Here is a 16,708-nt window from a genome sequence, read left to right as displayed (position 1 = left end):
TATTTTCGGGGAAACACGGTATGCAAAAATTGTGTGGAATACATTGTTACATAGTTGGGTTGATCTTATCTGTCCTCAATTAAAGCTAATGGGGTGTAGTAGATCACACTGGGCTTGAAGGGGGGGGCGGGTTAAACTTCTGGGGGGGCCAGTGAAACAGATTGGATCCATCGATCAGCGCAGTGAGTTCCTGTAAAATTCCTAGTCAGGGATGGGCCTAACACCCCCCCCCCCTGGTTCGGTTTGCACCAGAACACCTCAAACATTCAACCCCCCCCCCATAACCCCCATCAGGGATGGACTGGCCATTGGGACTACAGGGAGTTTCCCGGTGGGCCGATGGCTCAGTGGGCCAGCTTCAGTGACAGCCCCCTCCGCTCCTCTGTCTCTCCCTTCCCGCAGCACTCACCTCCTCTCCCTCCCCGCAGAGCTCACCTGGGGGGGACAAAGAAGCAGGGGAGGACCAGAGGAGCAGGGGGGACGACAGAGGAGCATGGGGGAGGGGACAGACAGCTGACTCAACAGCTATGGCCTGGGAGTTTCTCACTTCTGCCTAATCGTGTCCCATAAGGGGGGGGGGGGCACCAAACTGTACCAGTACCAGCCATTCTACTCTAATAAAGTAGAACGGCTAGTGGCTAGTGAAGGGGGAGAGGGGGCTTGGGTGGTCGAGGGGGGGGGGGGGGTGCGGGAGTTGTCCGGCCGCCATAGAAGAGACATGTCAAAGTGGGCCAGTCTGGATGAAGTCCAGGGCCAAATTTTTGCACCAGTCCTTCCCTGACCCCCATGTTCCTATGCTCTGATTGACCCACAGCTATCACATGGTACCTGGGCAAATCACAGCACCCTGTACCATGTGATTAGCTGTAGCCATTTTTTTTTTTTTTGACACTTCCCTTTTAAAAAAAAAATTAAAAAATGGGTCACATTTATTCCTATTACAAGGAATGTAAACATCCCTTGTAATAGAAAAAAAGCATGATAGGTCCTCTTAAATATGAGATCTGGGGTCCAAAAGACCTCAAATCTCATAATTAAACAGAAATGCAATAAAAAAAATTAAAAAAATGGAAACAAAATAAAGTGGTTAAAAAAGGTCATAAAGGGGGTAAAATCTTGCAGAGCTGAAGCGGTTAAGGAGATTTCTTCCTTTTGTTGCGTTCTAATATATAAAACATCCATTCGCCCAGCGACATTAGAGACATTCCCGGGACGGACGGACGGGCGGGCGGATGGAAGGACGGGCGGACGGACGGGCGGGCGGATGGATGGACGGGCGGGCGGGCGGATGGACGGGCGTCAGAGTGTGATTAATCGTCAGGCTGGATTTCCAGCTGCGGTTTTGCTGATTTATGGACAGCAGCCACTCGGGTTTACTGGAGAATCTGCATATTCCCTGAGAGAGGATGAGGAGGACGGCAGCCCAGGAGCATCTTGTAGCTGAGCTGCTGCTGCTCCATATGAAGAGCTGCCAGCTAAACTGGAACTAAACCCCTTCGATTTAAAATACAATTACATTTAAGGCATGCCGGGATTGCTAACTGTCACAGTTGCTTGTGCTCTCAACCAGACTGTCAAACCATCCAATGGCTGGTGTCATAACTGATCACATCTGCAGCATCGTGGCAGTTGCAGATCACACAGAAGCAGCTTCCCTGGCTGAAAAGGGACAGCAGGGTTTAGTTCCGCTTTAAGGTGGTCTTGGCTTTTTACAGACCCAGCAGAGGAGGCTTTTTTTGAAGCCCTGAGCAATTACACCGAATGGATTGTGTCTATCAGATATCCTGGGAACACTTAGGAATAGCTGGATGGGTGATCTAGATCGGGGGTCTCAAAACTGTGGCCCAGGGGCCCTTTGCTTGCCTTCATTCAGCCCTTGGGGCACTTTTCCTTCCACTGATAGGAAAAAAATGTTTTCCCTAAATAGCTTCCTTTACCTTAGTGCAGTCCTCCTTCACTTACCTCATCCTTCCATTTTGCTTTTAAATGTCCTTATTTCTTCTGAGAAATCCTCACTTCCTGTTCTTCTGTCTGTAACTCAACACCGTAATGCAAGGCTTTTTCCCTGGTGTGGAGAAAGCCTCTTGAGGGGGCGAGCAGGAGTGTCAGGACACCCACTAACACACAGCTCCTTTATCTGCAAAGTAGAGAGTGTCCTGATTCTCCTGCTCGCCCCCTCCCCCCTCAAGAGGCTTTCTCCACACCAGGAAGAAAGCCTTGCATTACTGTGTGGAGTTACAGACAGAAGAACAGGAAGTGAGGATTTCTCAGAAGAAATAAGGAGATTTAAAAGCAAAATGGAAGGATGAGGTAAGTGAAGGAGGACTGCACTAAGGTAAAGGAAGCTATTTAGGGAAAAAAAAATCCTTTAAACCCCTTTAACCACTTAAGGACCCCTTCACGCAGATATATGTCGGCAGAATGGCACAGCTGGGCACAATCACGTACCTGTACGTGTCTCTTTAAGCCCAGCCGTGGGGTCGCGAGCGTGCCGCCGGCAGCGCGCTCGCGATCCGGTCTTTAGCTCCGTGACTGCGCCCGCGGAACCCGCGGACCCAATCGTCGCCGGTGTCCCGCGATCGGTCACTGGAGCTGAAGAACGGGGAGAGGTGTGTGTAAGCACTCCTTCCCTGTTCTTCACAGTGGCGCGGTCATCGATCGTGTGTTCCCTGTTATAGGGATTAGGGAAAGACGATCAATGACGTCACACGTCCAGCCCCGCCCCCTACAGTTAGAAACACACATGAGGTCACACTTAACCCCTACAGCGCCCCCTAGTGGTTAACTCCTAAACTGCAATTGTCATTTTCACAGTAAACAATGCATTTTTATAGCACTTTTTGCTGTGAAAATGACAACTGTCCCAAAAATGTGTCAAAATTGCCCGATGTGTCCGCCATAATGTCGCAGTCACGAAAAAAATCGCTGATCGCCGCCAATAGTAGTAATAAAATTATTAATAAAAATGCAATAAAACTATCCCCTATTTTGTAAACGCTATAAATTTTGCGCAAACCAATCGATAAACGCTTATTGCGATTTTTTTTTTACGAAAAATAGGTAGAAGAATACGTATCGGCCTAAACTGAGGAAAAAAAATGTATATCTTTTTTTGGGGATATTTATTATAGCAAAAAGTTAAAACTATTGCATTTTTTTTTCAAAATTGTCGCTCTATTTTTGTTTATAGCGCAAAAAATTAAAAACCGCAGAGGTGATCAAATACCACCAAAAGAAAGCTCTATTTGTGGGGAAAAAAAGACGCCAATTTTGTTTGGGAGCCACGTCGCACGACCGCGCAATTGTCAGTTAAAGCGACGCAGTGCCGAATTGCAAAAAGGGGCAAGGTCCTTAACCTGCATAATGGTCCGGGTCTTAAGTGGTTATTAATGAGCATTTTGAAACACAAGCAACTTTTTTTTTTATTCTGACTCGGTTTGCGAGTGTTGTCTCTCCCCGGATCCGATTGAAGCCGTTCGGAGCCGTTTGTAAATACTAGGAAATACTCAGTTCCCAGGTGTTTCCGAGACTTTCCAAGGTCAGCCGAGCTGCCCCCCCGATCATTTCCGACACCCCCCTCCTCTGGCCACATGCGGTATTGCATGCCATTGAAGTCGATGCGGAACAAATAATTTGACTTCTATGGGGAAACTCGCTTTGATATGAGAGTGCTTTGGATTACAAGCATTCTCCTGGAACAGATTATCTTCGTAATCCGAGGCACCACTGTACCCGTAATAAATAAATAAATGGCTGCCTTAATACAACACATGTTAGCACAAAGATGTAAACAGTCTCTTATGGTCTCTGCGTTTGCCGGATACTATTACAATTTACTTATTGCCTTATCTGATTGTCTGGAATTTGCTCTATAATTGGGAAAAAGGACATTTAAAAAAAAAAAAATCACATTTTGTGTATTTGTTGAATTCGCAGTTGTGTCGCGTCGCAGATCCATTTGCAGATGCTATTTTCTGTCTTTGTGGTTTAGCTGGCAAATCTACATTAAATCTGCAGAGCATAAGCCGCCTGTTATTGTGTCGCCGGCATAAGCAGAACGTTATCTCCCCAGTCAGCAGCGATATTACCAGAGCGGTCACGCTTCATTTAACTGTTGGCCTCAGCTTGTGTTAAAGTGGAGCTGAAGTCAAAAAGAAAAGTTTTCTTTTCTTACAGAAGACGTAGAAAAGCGGACACATAAGGCCAGATTCACGAATAATTGCGGCGGCGTAACGTATCGTAGATACGCAAGTTTTCATCGCAAGTGCCTGATTCACCAAGCACTTGCGATGAAAACCTACGCCGGCGGCCTCCGGCGTAAGGCGGGCCAATTTAAATGGACGTGTGCCATTTAAATTAGGCGCGCTCCCGCGCCGGACCTACCACGCATGCTCCGTTTCCGAACTCCCGCCGTGCTTTGCGCGCCGTGACGTCATTTTTTCGAACGGCGACACGTGTAGCGTAATTCCGTATTCCCGGATGGCTTACACAAACGACGTTGATTTTTAAATTTCGACGCGGGAACGACAGCCATACTTTAGACAGCAATACACTTGCTGACTAAAGTTAAGGCACCAAAAAAAAGTGTAACTTTGCGACGGGAAACTAGACTAGCGGCGACGTAGCGAACGCGAAAAACCGTCGTGGATCGCCGTAACTCCTAATTTGCATACCCGACACTGGTTTACGACGCAAACTCCCCCCAGCGGCGGCCGCGGTATTGCATCTTAAGATCCGACAGATATTAGGGATATCTATGCGTAACTGATTCTATGAATCAGTCGCATAGATAGAAACAGGGATACGCCGTCTTATCTGCTTTGTGAATCTGGCCCATAGAGCTTATAGCTCAGTGGTAGAGTCACTGCCCTCCATACCCTTCAAAAAAAGAAAAGCGGTACATTGTATGATTTACTTTTTTGTTTTTAACCACTTCAGCCCCGGAAGGATCTGCCCCCCTAATGACCAGGCCATTTTTTTTTTTGCGATGCTGCGTCGCTTTAACTGACCATTTCGCGGTCGTGCGACGTTGTCCCCAAATATAATTGATGTCCTTTTTTTACCCACAAATAGATCTTTCTTTTGGTGCTATTTGATCACCTCTGCAGTTTTTATTGTTTGCGCAATAAACAAAACAAAAAAAAAACACAATTAAAAAATATATATATATACTTTTTGCTAAAATACATATCCATTTAAAAAAAAAAAAAAAATCCTCAGTTTAGGCCGATATGTATTCTACATATTTTTGGTAAAAAAAAAAATCACAAAAAGACCTGTTTCACACTGGGGCGTTTTCAGGAGCTTTAGCGTTAAAAAATACCTTTCACACTGAGGAGTTTTTAGGCGGTTTAGCGCTAAAAATAGCGCCTGAAAAACTGCTGCCCTGCAGTCTCAGGCTGCATTCACAACTGAGCGTCGGTCGGTCGTTTTTTCGGGCGTTTTTTTTGGCGTTTTGTCGCGCGTATTAATGCTTATTTGCGCGTTTGCATACAGCGTCGTCCGACGTTTTTGTACTTCGACGTTTTTTATTTTAGCCAATAGGAAAAATGATCATCTTTTCATCACTTGTTGCTATGTTGGTAGATTTTTTTAATCTTCTGCCTGGGTGAAAAGTTCTATTGATTAAAGCGACGAAACGCCCGTAGAAAACGCTTGTTGTTGCGCTAGTCGCTTGAATCAAGCGTTTCCATTACTTTCTATGGGAAATGGAAACGCTCAAAAACGACCAACCCGCCCGATACGCGTGACAAAAAAGGGTCCGGAACTTGTTTGAGCTTCAGTCGTTCGGCGTCAGGCATATCGGCGTGCAGATGTGAACCATCTCCATAGGGAATAATGTATTTCTTCCCCTCTAGCTTTTTTGAGCGTCGCGATTCAGGCGACAAAACGCTCAGGTGTGAATGCAGCCTCAGTGTGAAAGCCTGAGTGCTTTCACACTGAGGCGATGCGCTGGCGGGACCGCTCCAAAAGTGCTGCTAGCAGCATCTTTGGAGCGGTGAGAGGAGCGGTGTGTTTACCGCTCCTCCGCTGCTCCTTCCTATTGAAAGCAATGGGACACCGCGGCTATACCGCCGGCAATGCGCCTCTGCAGAGGCGCATTGCCGGTGGTATTAACCCATTTTCGGCCACTAGCGGGGGGTTAAAACCACACCGCTAGCGGCTGAATACAACCGCAATAAAAATAGCGGCGCTATACCGCCACCGCACCTCCCAACTGTGTGTGAAAGGGGCCTTAAAGCGACTGAAAGAAGCTGCATCTGCAATCCCAATGTGAAAGCCCGAGTGCTTTCACACTAAAGCGCCTGAAAAACGCCCCAGTGTGAAATCGGTCTTAGCGTTAAAAAAAAGCGCCTATAATAAATACAGGAACAGGCAATCTGTAGACCAGTGATGGTGAACCCCAGATTTTTTGGAACTACATTTTCCATGATGTTCATGCACTCTGCTGTGTAGATGATCATGGGAAATATAGTTCGAAAACATCTGGGGTGCCAAGGTTCCCCATCACTGGTCTAGGGGTTGCCTTTTTCTGTATTTATTGCTGAACAACTTGGATGGTGTACCGGGAGATAGGTCTAGGCCAGGGGTCTCCAAACTGCGGCCCGAGGGCCAATTGAGGCCCTTTGATAACCTTTATCCGGCCCTTGGGGCACTATTTCCCCCACTGACACCAACAATGGGTCACTATTTCTTCCACCGATACGAATGATGGGATACTATTCCTCCTCCTAATAGGGGCAATACTCCTCCACTTTGACCACCAACTTAGAGGCCATATTTACTCTCAATGATGCCAGGCCTGTGACATTTCTGCCCCCGCTGGCCACACTCTCTGGCCCTCTTAAGTTCTGAAGGACAATAAACTGGCCCATTGTTTGAAAAGTGTGGAGACCCCTGGTCTAGGCCATCACTACCCAAGACTGTTTCATTGAGCCAGAGGAGCAGGGCCACCATCAGGAATTATGGGGCCCCTTACACAGCTTCAGGCGTGGGCCCCCTGGAGCAGAGAACCGGGGGGGGGGGTGCTAATATATATATATTTTTTTTTTAAAGGGGGGTTGCCATCTGGGGCCCTGGGGACCTCTGGGCCCTATATATATATATATATATATATATATATATATATATATATATATATATATATACAAATTATTATTATTTTTTATAAAAATAAATTACAAAAAAAGGGGGGTTGCCATCCGGGACCTCTGGGCCCTTTAATAAAAAAAAAAAGGAAACCTCTGGACCCTTTAATAAAAAATAAATAAAAACAAAAATAAACATTTATTAAAAAAAAGGGGAGTTTCCATCCAGGGCCCTTTAATATTATATATATATTAACGGCCCCTTGATGGAAACTCCCTTCTTTTTTTTATAAATGTTTATTTTTTTTATATAATTGTTTTATTTATTTTTTATTAAAGGGTCCAGAGGTTTCCTTATATATACATATATATATATATATATATACACAAAATTAAACAAATGAACATTTATAAAATAAAAATGGAGTTTGCCACATGGGGCCCTGGGGACCTCTGAGCCCTTTAATATATATATATATATATATATATATATATATATATATATATATATATATATATAAAAAGAACTAAAAAGAAAAAAAAGAAATAATATAAAAAAAATTAAACCATTTATAAAAAAAAGGGGGGTTGCCATCTGGGGCTCTGGGGACCTCTGGGCCCTTTAATAATAATAATAATAATAATAACCTCCAGACCCCTAAAAAAAAGAAATTGGCCCTTTAAAAAAATAAAAATATATATATATATATATATATATATATTTTTTTTTAATAAAAAAAAAAAGAGGAGGTTGCCATCAGGGGGTTGCCATGCGGGCCCTTAGGGACCTCTGGGCCCCTTACAGGTGTACTGCCTGTACCCCCCTGATGGCGGCCCTGCAGAGGAGTTAATGTTGATGTGTGCCTGGCTGCCGTTGCACTAGTGGGAAAAGAACCCGGGACTAAATAAGCTTTAATCCGGAATCCACAATTGAATTTGGTAGCTTGTGCCCCCCTGTCACTGACAAAAAAAAATATTTCAACTCCCATTGGTTGCACCATATATTTATCAAGTAACATGCATTGTAGTACTGACCTACCTTTTTTTGTTGTTTCCCTTTTTTAAATGTCCCACAGTTTACTCATTAGGGAGCCTGAAATGATGCAAGACATTTAGCTCGTTATTTAAACATCAGTATTATAAAATTCACAACACCCTGAAAGCAATCTCGGAATTTTATTTTGTCCAATAAAATTTTCATAAGCCCAGCGGAATGCATCATCAAATTTATATCATCGGTGTACTAGATGAATATTTTATTTCAAAGTTTACTGCATCTTACCGGGATCGCAAAACTAATGAGACTTCCAGAGATTCCAAAACTTAGAAGGTGCGTTGTGGTTGTGCTATAAAATTGTGGATTTATTCCCTGGTAAAAGAAGAAAAAAATCTGAGCATAAATATTAATTTCTTGTCCCGGCAAATTTCTTTGGGCATTTTTGTTCCTTGAATAAATATAGAGTGACGAACGCAAGCGCTGAACAGTGTGGATAGTTGAAAATCAGTTTAGGTTTAGTGGTCCCATGGATCTGCAACCGATAAGAATCATGAGCTGCGCAGTACGATAGTCAACTCCTCACCGAGTGATAGATTAGATAAAGGAAGCTGCTTTATGTACATTTCCATATCCGTTATCATTTCTTAGGTTTTCTGCCTCTTTTTTTTTTTGCATTGTATATGCTTCAAGATAATGGCCCAGATTCAGGTAGAACCGCGCAATATTTGCGTGGGCAAAGGGCAACGATTTTTGCTCTGCGCCCACGCAAATATTTAGATTTGCCCGCGATTCACGGAGCAGTAGCTCCGTAAATTGCGCGGGCGCTATGCTAATTAGCCCTGCGTAAGGGCGCCTAATGTAAATGATCCCGCCGGGGGCGGGAATCATTTAAATTAGGCGCGCTCCCGCGCCGAGCGAACAGCGCATGCTCCGTCGGGAAACTTTCCCGACGTGCATTGCGGCAAATGACGTCGCAAGGACGTCATTTGCTTCTAAGTGAACGTGAATGGCGTCTAGCGCCATTCACGAATCACTTACGTAAACGACGTGAAATTCAAATTTCACGAGCGGGAAGGGTGGCTATACTTTAGCATTGGCTGCGCCTACTATGAGTAGGAGCAGCCTTATGCTAAAGTCGCCGTACGGAAACTCCGTACCTTGCGTGCGCAGGGCCCGCGCAACTTTTGTGAATCGGTGTTAGTATGCAATTTGCATACTATACACAGATCACAATGGCCGCGCCCCCTAGCGGCGAACGCAAGAATGCAGCCAAAGATATGAAGGCATAAGGAGGCTTATGTCTGTCATATCCTAGGCTGCAGTCCGCGTAGCGATGTTCCTGAATCAGGGGCATTAGCTTCTTGAATCTGGGCCAATGTTTGGAATTTTTTTTTAATGCTGAAAATAATAATAAAAAAAAAAAAAAAAAAAAAAATTCTTATAGCTGATATCCAGGCTAAGCAAAATTGACTTTGGGCCAGATTCAGGTAGAAGTGCGGCGGCGTAACGTATCGTAGATACGTTACACCGCCGCAAGTTTTCATCGCAAGTGCCTGATTCACAGAGCACTTGCAATGAAAACCTACGCCGGCGGCCTCCGGCGTAAGCCCGCGTAATTCAAAGGGGCGTATGCCATTTAAATTAGGCGCGCTCCCGCGCCGGACCTACTGCGCATGCTCCCTTTTGAATTACCCGCCGTGCTTTGCGCGAAGGGACGTCATTTTTTTCGAACGGCGAAGCGCGTAGCGTAATTCCGTATTCCCGGACGGCTTACGCAAACGACGTGAATTTTTAAATTCCGACGCGGGAATGACGGCCATACTTTATACAGCACATACGTGTGCTGTGTAAAGTTAAGGCACCCAAAACGACGACTAACTTTGCGACGGGGGACTAGACTAGCGGCGACGTAGCGAACGCGTAAAACCGTCGTGGATCGCCGTAACTCCTAATTTGCATACCCGACGCTGGTTTACGACGCGAACTCCCCGCAGCGGCGGCCACGGTACTGCATCCTAAGATCCGACAGTGTAAAACAATTACACCTGTCGGATCTTAGGGCTATCTATGCGTAACTGATTCTATGAATCAGTCGCATAGATAGAAACAGAGATACGACGGAGTATCTGAGATACGACGTCGTATCTCGGCTGTGAATCTGGCCCTAAATACCAGAGAGATCAGTACTCATACCTTGGTGTGCTTGGTGTATTTCTTCCAGATCTGTGCAGTCATTTAGTGTGAGACTTTCCCTCTGTAGAGGAGCTTCCTGTAAAAAAAGACCGGTCACTGCTGCTCTCCAGTGGCGGCTGGTGCTCAATATTTTTGGGGGGGCGCAAACGGAAAAAAACAAAAACAATTGCAGCCTCACTGTGCCCATCAAATGCAGTCACTGTGTCATGCCATCAAACGCAGCCACCGTGCCATCAATTGTCACCACTGAGCCATGCCATCAAACGCAGTCACTGTGCCATGCCATCAAACACAGCCACTGTGCCATGCCATCAAAACGCAACCACTGTGCCATGCCATCAAACGCAGCCACCGTGCCATCAATTGTCACCACTGTGCCATGCCATCAAACGCAGTCACTGTGCCATACCATCAAACACAGCCACTGTGCCATGCCATCAAAACGCAACCACTGTGCCATGCCATCAAATGCAGTCACTGTGCCATGCCATCAAACGCAGCCACTATGCCATCAATTGTCACCACTATGCCATGCCATCAAACGCAGTCACTGTGCCATGCCATCAAACACAGCCACTTTGCCATCAATTGTCACCACTGTGCCATGCCATCAATTGTCACTACTTTGCCATCAATTGTCACCACTGTGCCCATCAATTGTCACCTCTGTGCCATCAATTGTTACCACTGTGCCCATCAATTGTAGCCACTGTGCCCCGCAATTGTAGCCACTGTGCCCCGCAATTGTCGCCACTGTGCCCCGCAATTGTCGCCACTGTGCCCCGCAATTGTCGCCACTGTGCCCCGCAATTGTAGCCATTGTGCCTCGCAATTGTCGCCACTGTGCCCATCAATTGTAGCCACTGTGCCCATCAATTGTAGCCACTGTGCCCCGCAATTGTAGCCACTGTGCCGCGCAATTGTCGCCACTGTGCCCCGCAATTGTCGCACTCGCCACTGTGCCCAGTAAAATGCTGCCACTGTGACCTGTAAAATGCCCCCCCCCCCCCCCCCGGCACTTACCTTTCTGGGGTCAGCTGTGCTTCTACCGTCCCTAGTCCAGTCCCTCGTCCCGTCCTCGATGGCGCTTCAGTCAATCAGGTTACCGATTATATTTAAGCGTATTCTGGAAACCAGATACGCTTAAATTTGGCCAAGATACGACCGGCGTAAGTCTCCTACGCCGTCGTATCTTATGTGCATATTTACGCTGGCCGCTAGGGGCGTGTACGTGGATTTTCGTGTCGAATATGTAAATGAGCAAGATACGCCTATTTACAAACATACGTACGCCCGTCGCAGTAAGCTAAGCCGTTTTACGTAAGACATACGCCGGCGTAAAGATAAACCACCAAAAAGATGGCGCAGCCCGTGCAAGGTATGGACGACGGAACTGCCGTTGTATTTTACGTTGTTTGCGTAAGCGTACGTGAATGGGGCTGGGCGTATGTTACGTTCACGTCGAAAGCAAGGAGTATTTGCGACGTGATTCTGAGCATGCGCGCGCATGCGCCGTACCACCGGCCCTCATTTACATGGGGTCACGGGTATTTTACATGGAGCACGCCCCCTACCTGCCTATTTTGAATTAGGCGGGGTTACGCCGGGCCATTTGCGCGACGCCGACGTAACTTAGGGAGCAAGTGCTTTGTGAATACAGTACTTGCCTCACTATGTTACGTCGGCGTAGTGCAAATGGGATGCGCTACGCCAGCATAAAGATACGCCGCCATACGTGAATCTGGCTAACTGATCCCTGATTCCAGGGAGGGGGCACTTGCCCCCCCCCCTGCCCCAACCTGCGGATGCCCATGTACACAGCCATTATAGCAGCGATTAGGAAAGGAAGGCACACAAGAAGAACCTATAAAAGTGTTGCACGTGTAACCTTTCTTAGTACATTTGGCAAAAATATGATATTGTAACGTAGGCCGTTGTCATAACTCTTATTCCTTTTTCCTCCTAACACTCGCTGTACAAGAGGAATATATGAGCAACTGAGAAACAATCGCATCTGTTTGTTGCCTTGAGGGAAATGCTGACAACAAGGAATGCCGCACATTTGTGAGCATTCTATAAACATTTGTAAATAACTGCCAACAGGCAACTCCGCTACCTATACAAATTGTATTATTTCCCATCGGGCACCGTGATGCTAATTGTAGGTATAGGCAGACATAAAAGCACACAAAGTTGAACTCCAGGCACAAAAACATGAATTTAAAATTAAATACACCCCTTAAAGTGATTGTAAAGTAATATTTTTTTCTAATAACAAACATGTTAACAAAGATCTCCTGTGGTCGTGGGTGTAATTGCCACCATCCCTTGTAAATCATAACAACGTGTATCCTATTTTTTGGGGATTTTTAAGGCAAATTCAGACAGTATTAAAAAAATATATATTATTGTATCACATTAAGAACAAAATATAAAAACAGTAAGCTATTTTTTTAAAGATCACAAAAAATAAATCTGAATTATAGAGGAGTATTTTCAACAATAAGGTATATTTAAGATGAATTAAAGTTTGGTATATTGAAGATGCATTAGAGTGGTATTCTCCAGCTACTTGCTTATATGGGTTCCACCGTAGGTGGTGAATTGGTGGATGGTTATCGGTAGGTGGGGTTATCCATTGGTAGATGGTTATCTGTAGGTGGGGGTATCAATTGGTGGATGGTTATCCATAGGTGGGGGTATCCATTGGTGGATGGTTATCCGTGAATAGGGGTTTTCATGGGTGGGGGTATCAATTGGTGGATGGTTATCCATAGGTGGGGGTATCCATTGGTGGATGGTTATCTGTAGGTTTGGTTATGCATTGGTGGATGGTTACCCGTAGGTGGGGGTATCCATTCATGTATGGTTAACCGTAGGTGGGATTATCCATTGGTGGATGGTTAACCGTAGGTGGGGGTATGCATTGGTGGATGGTTATCCGTAGGCGGGGATATCCATTGATGTATGGTTATCCGTAGGTGGGGGTATCCATTGGTGGATGGTTATCCGTAGGTGGGGGTATCTATTGGTGGATGGTTAACCGTAAGTGGGGGTATCCATTGGTGGATGGTTATCTGTAGGTGAGGGTATCCATTGGTGGATGGTTAACTGTAGGTGGGGGTATCCATTGATGGATGGTTATCCGTAGGTGGAGGTATCCATTGATGGATGGTTATCCGTAGGTAGGGGTATCCATTGGTGGATGGTTATCTGTAGGTGGGGGTATCCATTGGTGGATGGTTATCCATAGGTAGGGTATCTATTGATGGATGGTTATCCGTAGGTGGAGGTATCCATTGATGGATGGTTATCCGTAGGTAGGGGTATCCATTGATGGATGGTTATCCATAGGTAGGGGTATCTATTGGTGGATGGTTATCTGTAGGTGGAGGTATCCATTGATGGATGGTTATCCGTAGGTAGGGGTATCCATTGGTGGATGGTTATTTGTAGGTAGGGGTATCCATTGGTGGATGGTTATTTGTAGGTGGGGGTATCCATTGATGGATGGTTATCCATAGGTAGGGGTATCTATTGATGGATGGTTATCCGTAGGTGGAGGTATCCATTGATGGATGGTTATCCGTAGGTAGGGGTATCCATTGGTGGATGGTTATTTGTAGGTAGGGGTATCCATTGGTGGATGGTTATTTGTAGGTGGGGGTATCCATTGATGGATGGTTATCCATAGGTAGGGGTATCTATTGATGAATGGTTATCCGTAGGTGGAGGTATCCATTGATGGATGGTTATCCGTAGGTGGAGGTATCCATTGATGGATGGTTATCCGTAGGTAGGGGTATCCATTGGTGGATGGTTATCTGTAGGTGGGGGTATCCATTGGTGGATGGTTATCCATAGGTAGGGTATCTATTGATGGATGGTTATCCGTAGGTATGGTGGTATCCATTGATGGATGGTTATCCGTAGGTAGGGGTATCCATTGGTGGATGGTTATCTGTAGGTGGGGGTATCCATTGGTGGATGGTTATCCATAGGTAGGGTATCTATTGATGTATGGTTATCTGTAGATAGGGGTATCCATTGGTGGACGCATACCTCACCTATGGATAACCATCCACCAATTCAACCCATATTAGCAAGTAGCTGGGGAATACCACTCTAATGCATCTTCAACATACCAAACTTTATTGCAGCTCAAATATACCCAATTGTTGAAAATACTCTCCTATATGCTGGAAAAAAATATCTTACTGATTTTCTATTTTGTTCTTAATGTGATGAAATAAAAAATGTTTTTATTTTTTATTAATAATGTCTGAATTGCCGTAAAAATCCCAACAAATGAGGATGCACATTGTTATGATAACAAACATGTTATACTTGTCTGCTCTGTGCAATGGTGTTGCACAGAGCAGCCTTAATCCTTTTCTTCTAGGGTCCCCCGCCAGTGCTCTGGGCTCCTCCTCTTCTCCATGTGCCACCAGAGGAAGACACTTTCTATAGTGGCACACATGCAGGCTCGTTCCTGAGCCAGATTGTGTGTCTATTGCCAGCCCGCCCCCCACCCACCCAGGGTCGGTCTTTATTACAGGGAGCTCCTGCACATAGGCAAAGATTAATCCACAGATCTGGAAGTAATACACAAAGCACACCAAAATTCAAGTACGGATACACATGTATTTGGACAATAGAGTTCATTTTTAATCCAGTTATATAATCAATAATCTCTTGCCCATGGGTGCTCAACTCAACATGGGTGCGGAGCACTGTGCAAGCCTTAGTCCGAGATCCGAACCGAAGTCAAGTCCGCTCTGGCAACGAAGTACAGAAGAGTTAGTCAGAAGAAGAATGGCCGAGATCCAAGCCGGGGTCTGTTCCAATCTGGCAGCTGAATACAAAAGGACAAAGAAGTAGGTACAAATCCGAGGTCAATGGCACGCAGCAATCTAGAGTAGTCAAATAGGTTTCCAGGTCACAACAAGTTCAGACAGATCACACACAAGCAAAGGAACAAGGGGGGACTGAAGATAATCCAGCAATTTGGCAGTGTCTGGACTGGGCTTATATAGGGAAGCTTGAGGTCACTTCCTGGGCATTTTCCCACCTTTTTTCCATCAGGTTAAGGTCACTTCCTGTGCACCTCCTGTGTATTTTCCTGCCTTTTTCTATCAGTTTGAGGTCACTTCCTGTGTGCCTCCTGGGCATTTTCCTGACTTTTTCCATCAGGTCTTCTGTGCAGGTGCCGGTTGGCGCACTGGGACGTCTTTGGCACATGCTCAGTTGGCACATATTTCCTCTTGGGAAAAGTGCCAGCGGCGGTCCATCCATAGAGGGTGCTGGAGCGCCGCCCCCTCTGGCTCCGCACCGCCACTGAAAATAGCATACATTCATGCATTGCATGAATGTATGTTATTGTTGCCAGCTGCCGCTGGTCTATTCAGGACCACCTGAATAACGGCAACTGGTTGGCTGTGCAGAAGTGCGCTCTGATAGGCTTTCCGAGTACAGCCCTCGTCTCCCGGATGTCTTATCCAGGGAACATACGGGGTGCGTTCCGTGGATAAGACTGACGGCCGTCTCAGCCAATCAGATTCGCTGAATCTGGTTATCGGTAACCTGATTGGCTGAAGCGTCACCAAGGCGGCAGAAGACATCGAGGGACGTCGAAGGATTAAGGTAAGTGCATTTTACAGGGCACAGTGGCGACAATGGGCACAGAGGCGACAAAGAGCACAGTGGCATCAATGGGCACAGTGACAACAATTAAAGGGCACAGTGACATGCACAGTGGCAACAATGGGCAAAGTAGTGACAATGGGCACAGTGGCATCAATGGGCACAGTGACATCAATGCGCACAGTAGTGACAATGGGCACAGTGGCGACAATTAAAGGGCACAGTGGTGACAATTGGCACAGTGGCGACAATTGAGGGGCACAGTGGCTGCGTTTGATGGCATGGCACAGTGGTGACAATTGATGGCACAGTGGCTGCGTTTGATGGCATGGCACAGTGACTGCGTTTAATGGCATGGCACAGTGACTGTGTTTGATGGCATGGCACAATGGCTGCATTTGATGGCATGGCACAGTGACTGCTTTTGATGGCATGGCACAGCGGCTGTGTTTGATGGCATGGCACAGTGACTGCGTTTGATGGCATGGCACAGTGGTGTGAATTGATGGCATAGTGACTGCATTTGATGGCATGGCACAGTGGTGTTAATTGATGGCACAGTGGCTGCGTTTGATGGCATGGCACAGTGACTGCATTTGATGGCATGGCACAGTGGTGCGAATTGATGGCATAGTGACTGCATTTGATGGCATGGCACAGTGGTGACAATTGATGGCACAGTGGCTGCGTTTAATGGCATGGCACAGTGGTGACAATTGATGCCACAGTGGCTGCATTTGATGGGCACAGTGAGGCTGCAATTTTTTTTTTTTTTTTTACGTTTGCG

At 46.0% G+C, this 16,708-nt stretch overlaps 1 protein-coding gene across 5 annotated transcripts in view; it reads left to right on the top strand.

Annotated features, from left to right (window-relative positions):
* DLG2 (discs large MAGUK scaffold protein 2) overlaps positions 1-16,708 on the top strand; it is a 2,211,856-nt gene that overhangs the window by 2,044,993 nt on the left and 150,155 nt on the right. The gene's annotated exons all lie outside the window — the stretch shown is intronic.

The sequence above is a fragment of the Rana temporaria genome, chromosome 2 (genome assembly GCF_905171775.1).
Source record: "Rana temporaria chromosome 2, aRanTem1.1, whole genome shotgun sequence".
In the NCBI taxonomy this organism is placed as follows: domain Eukaryota; kingdom Metazoa; phylum Chordata; class Amphibia; order Anura; family Ranidae; genus Rana; species Rana temporaria.
Note: the sequence above shows the minus strand (reverse complement) of the source record. Positions and strands in the feature narration are given on the sequence as shown.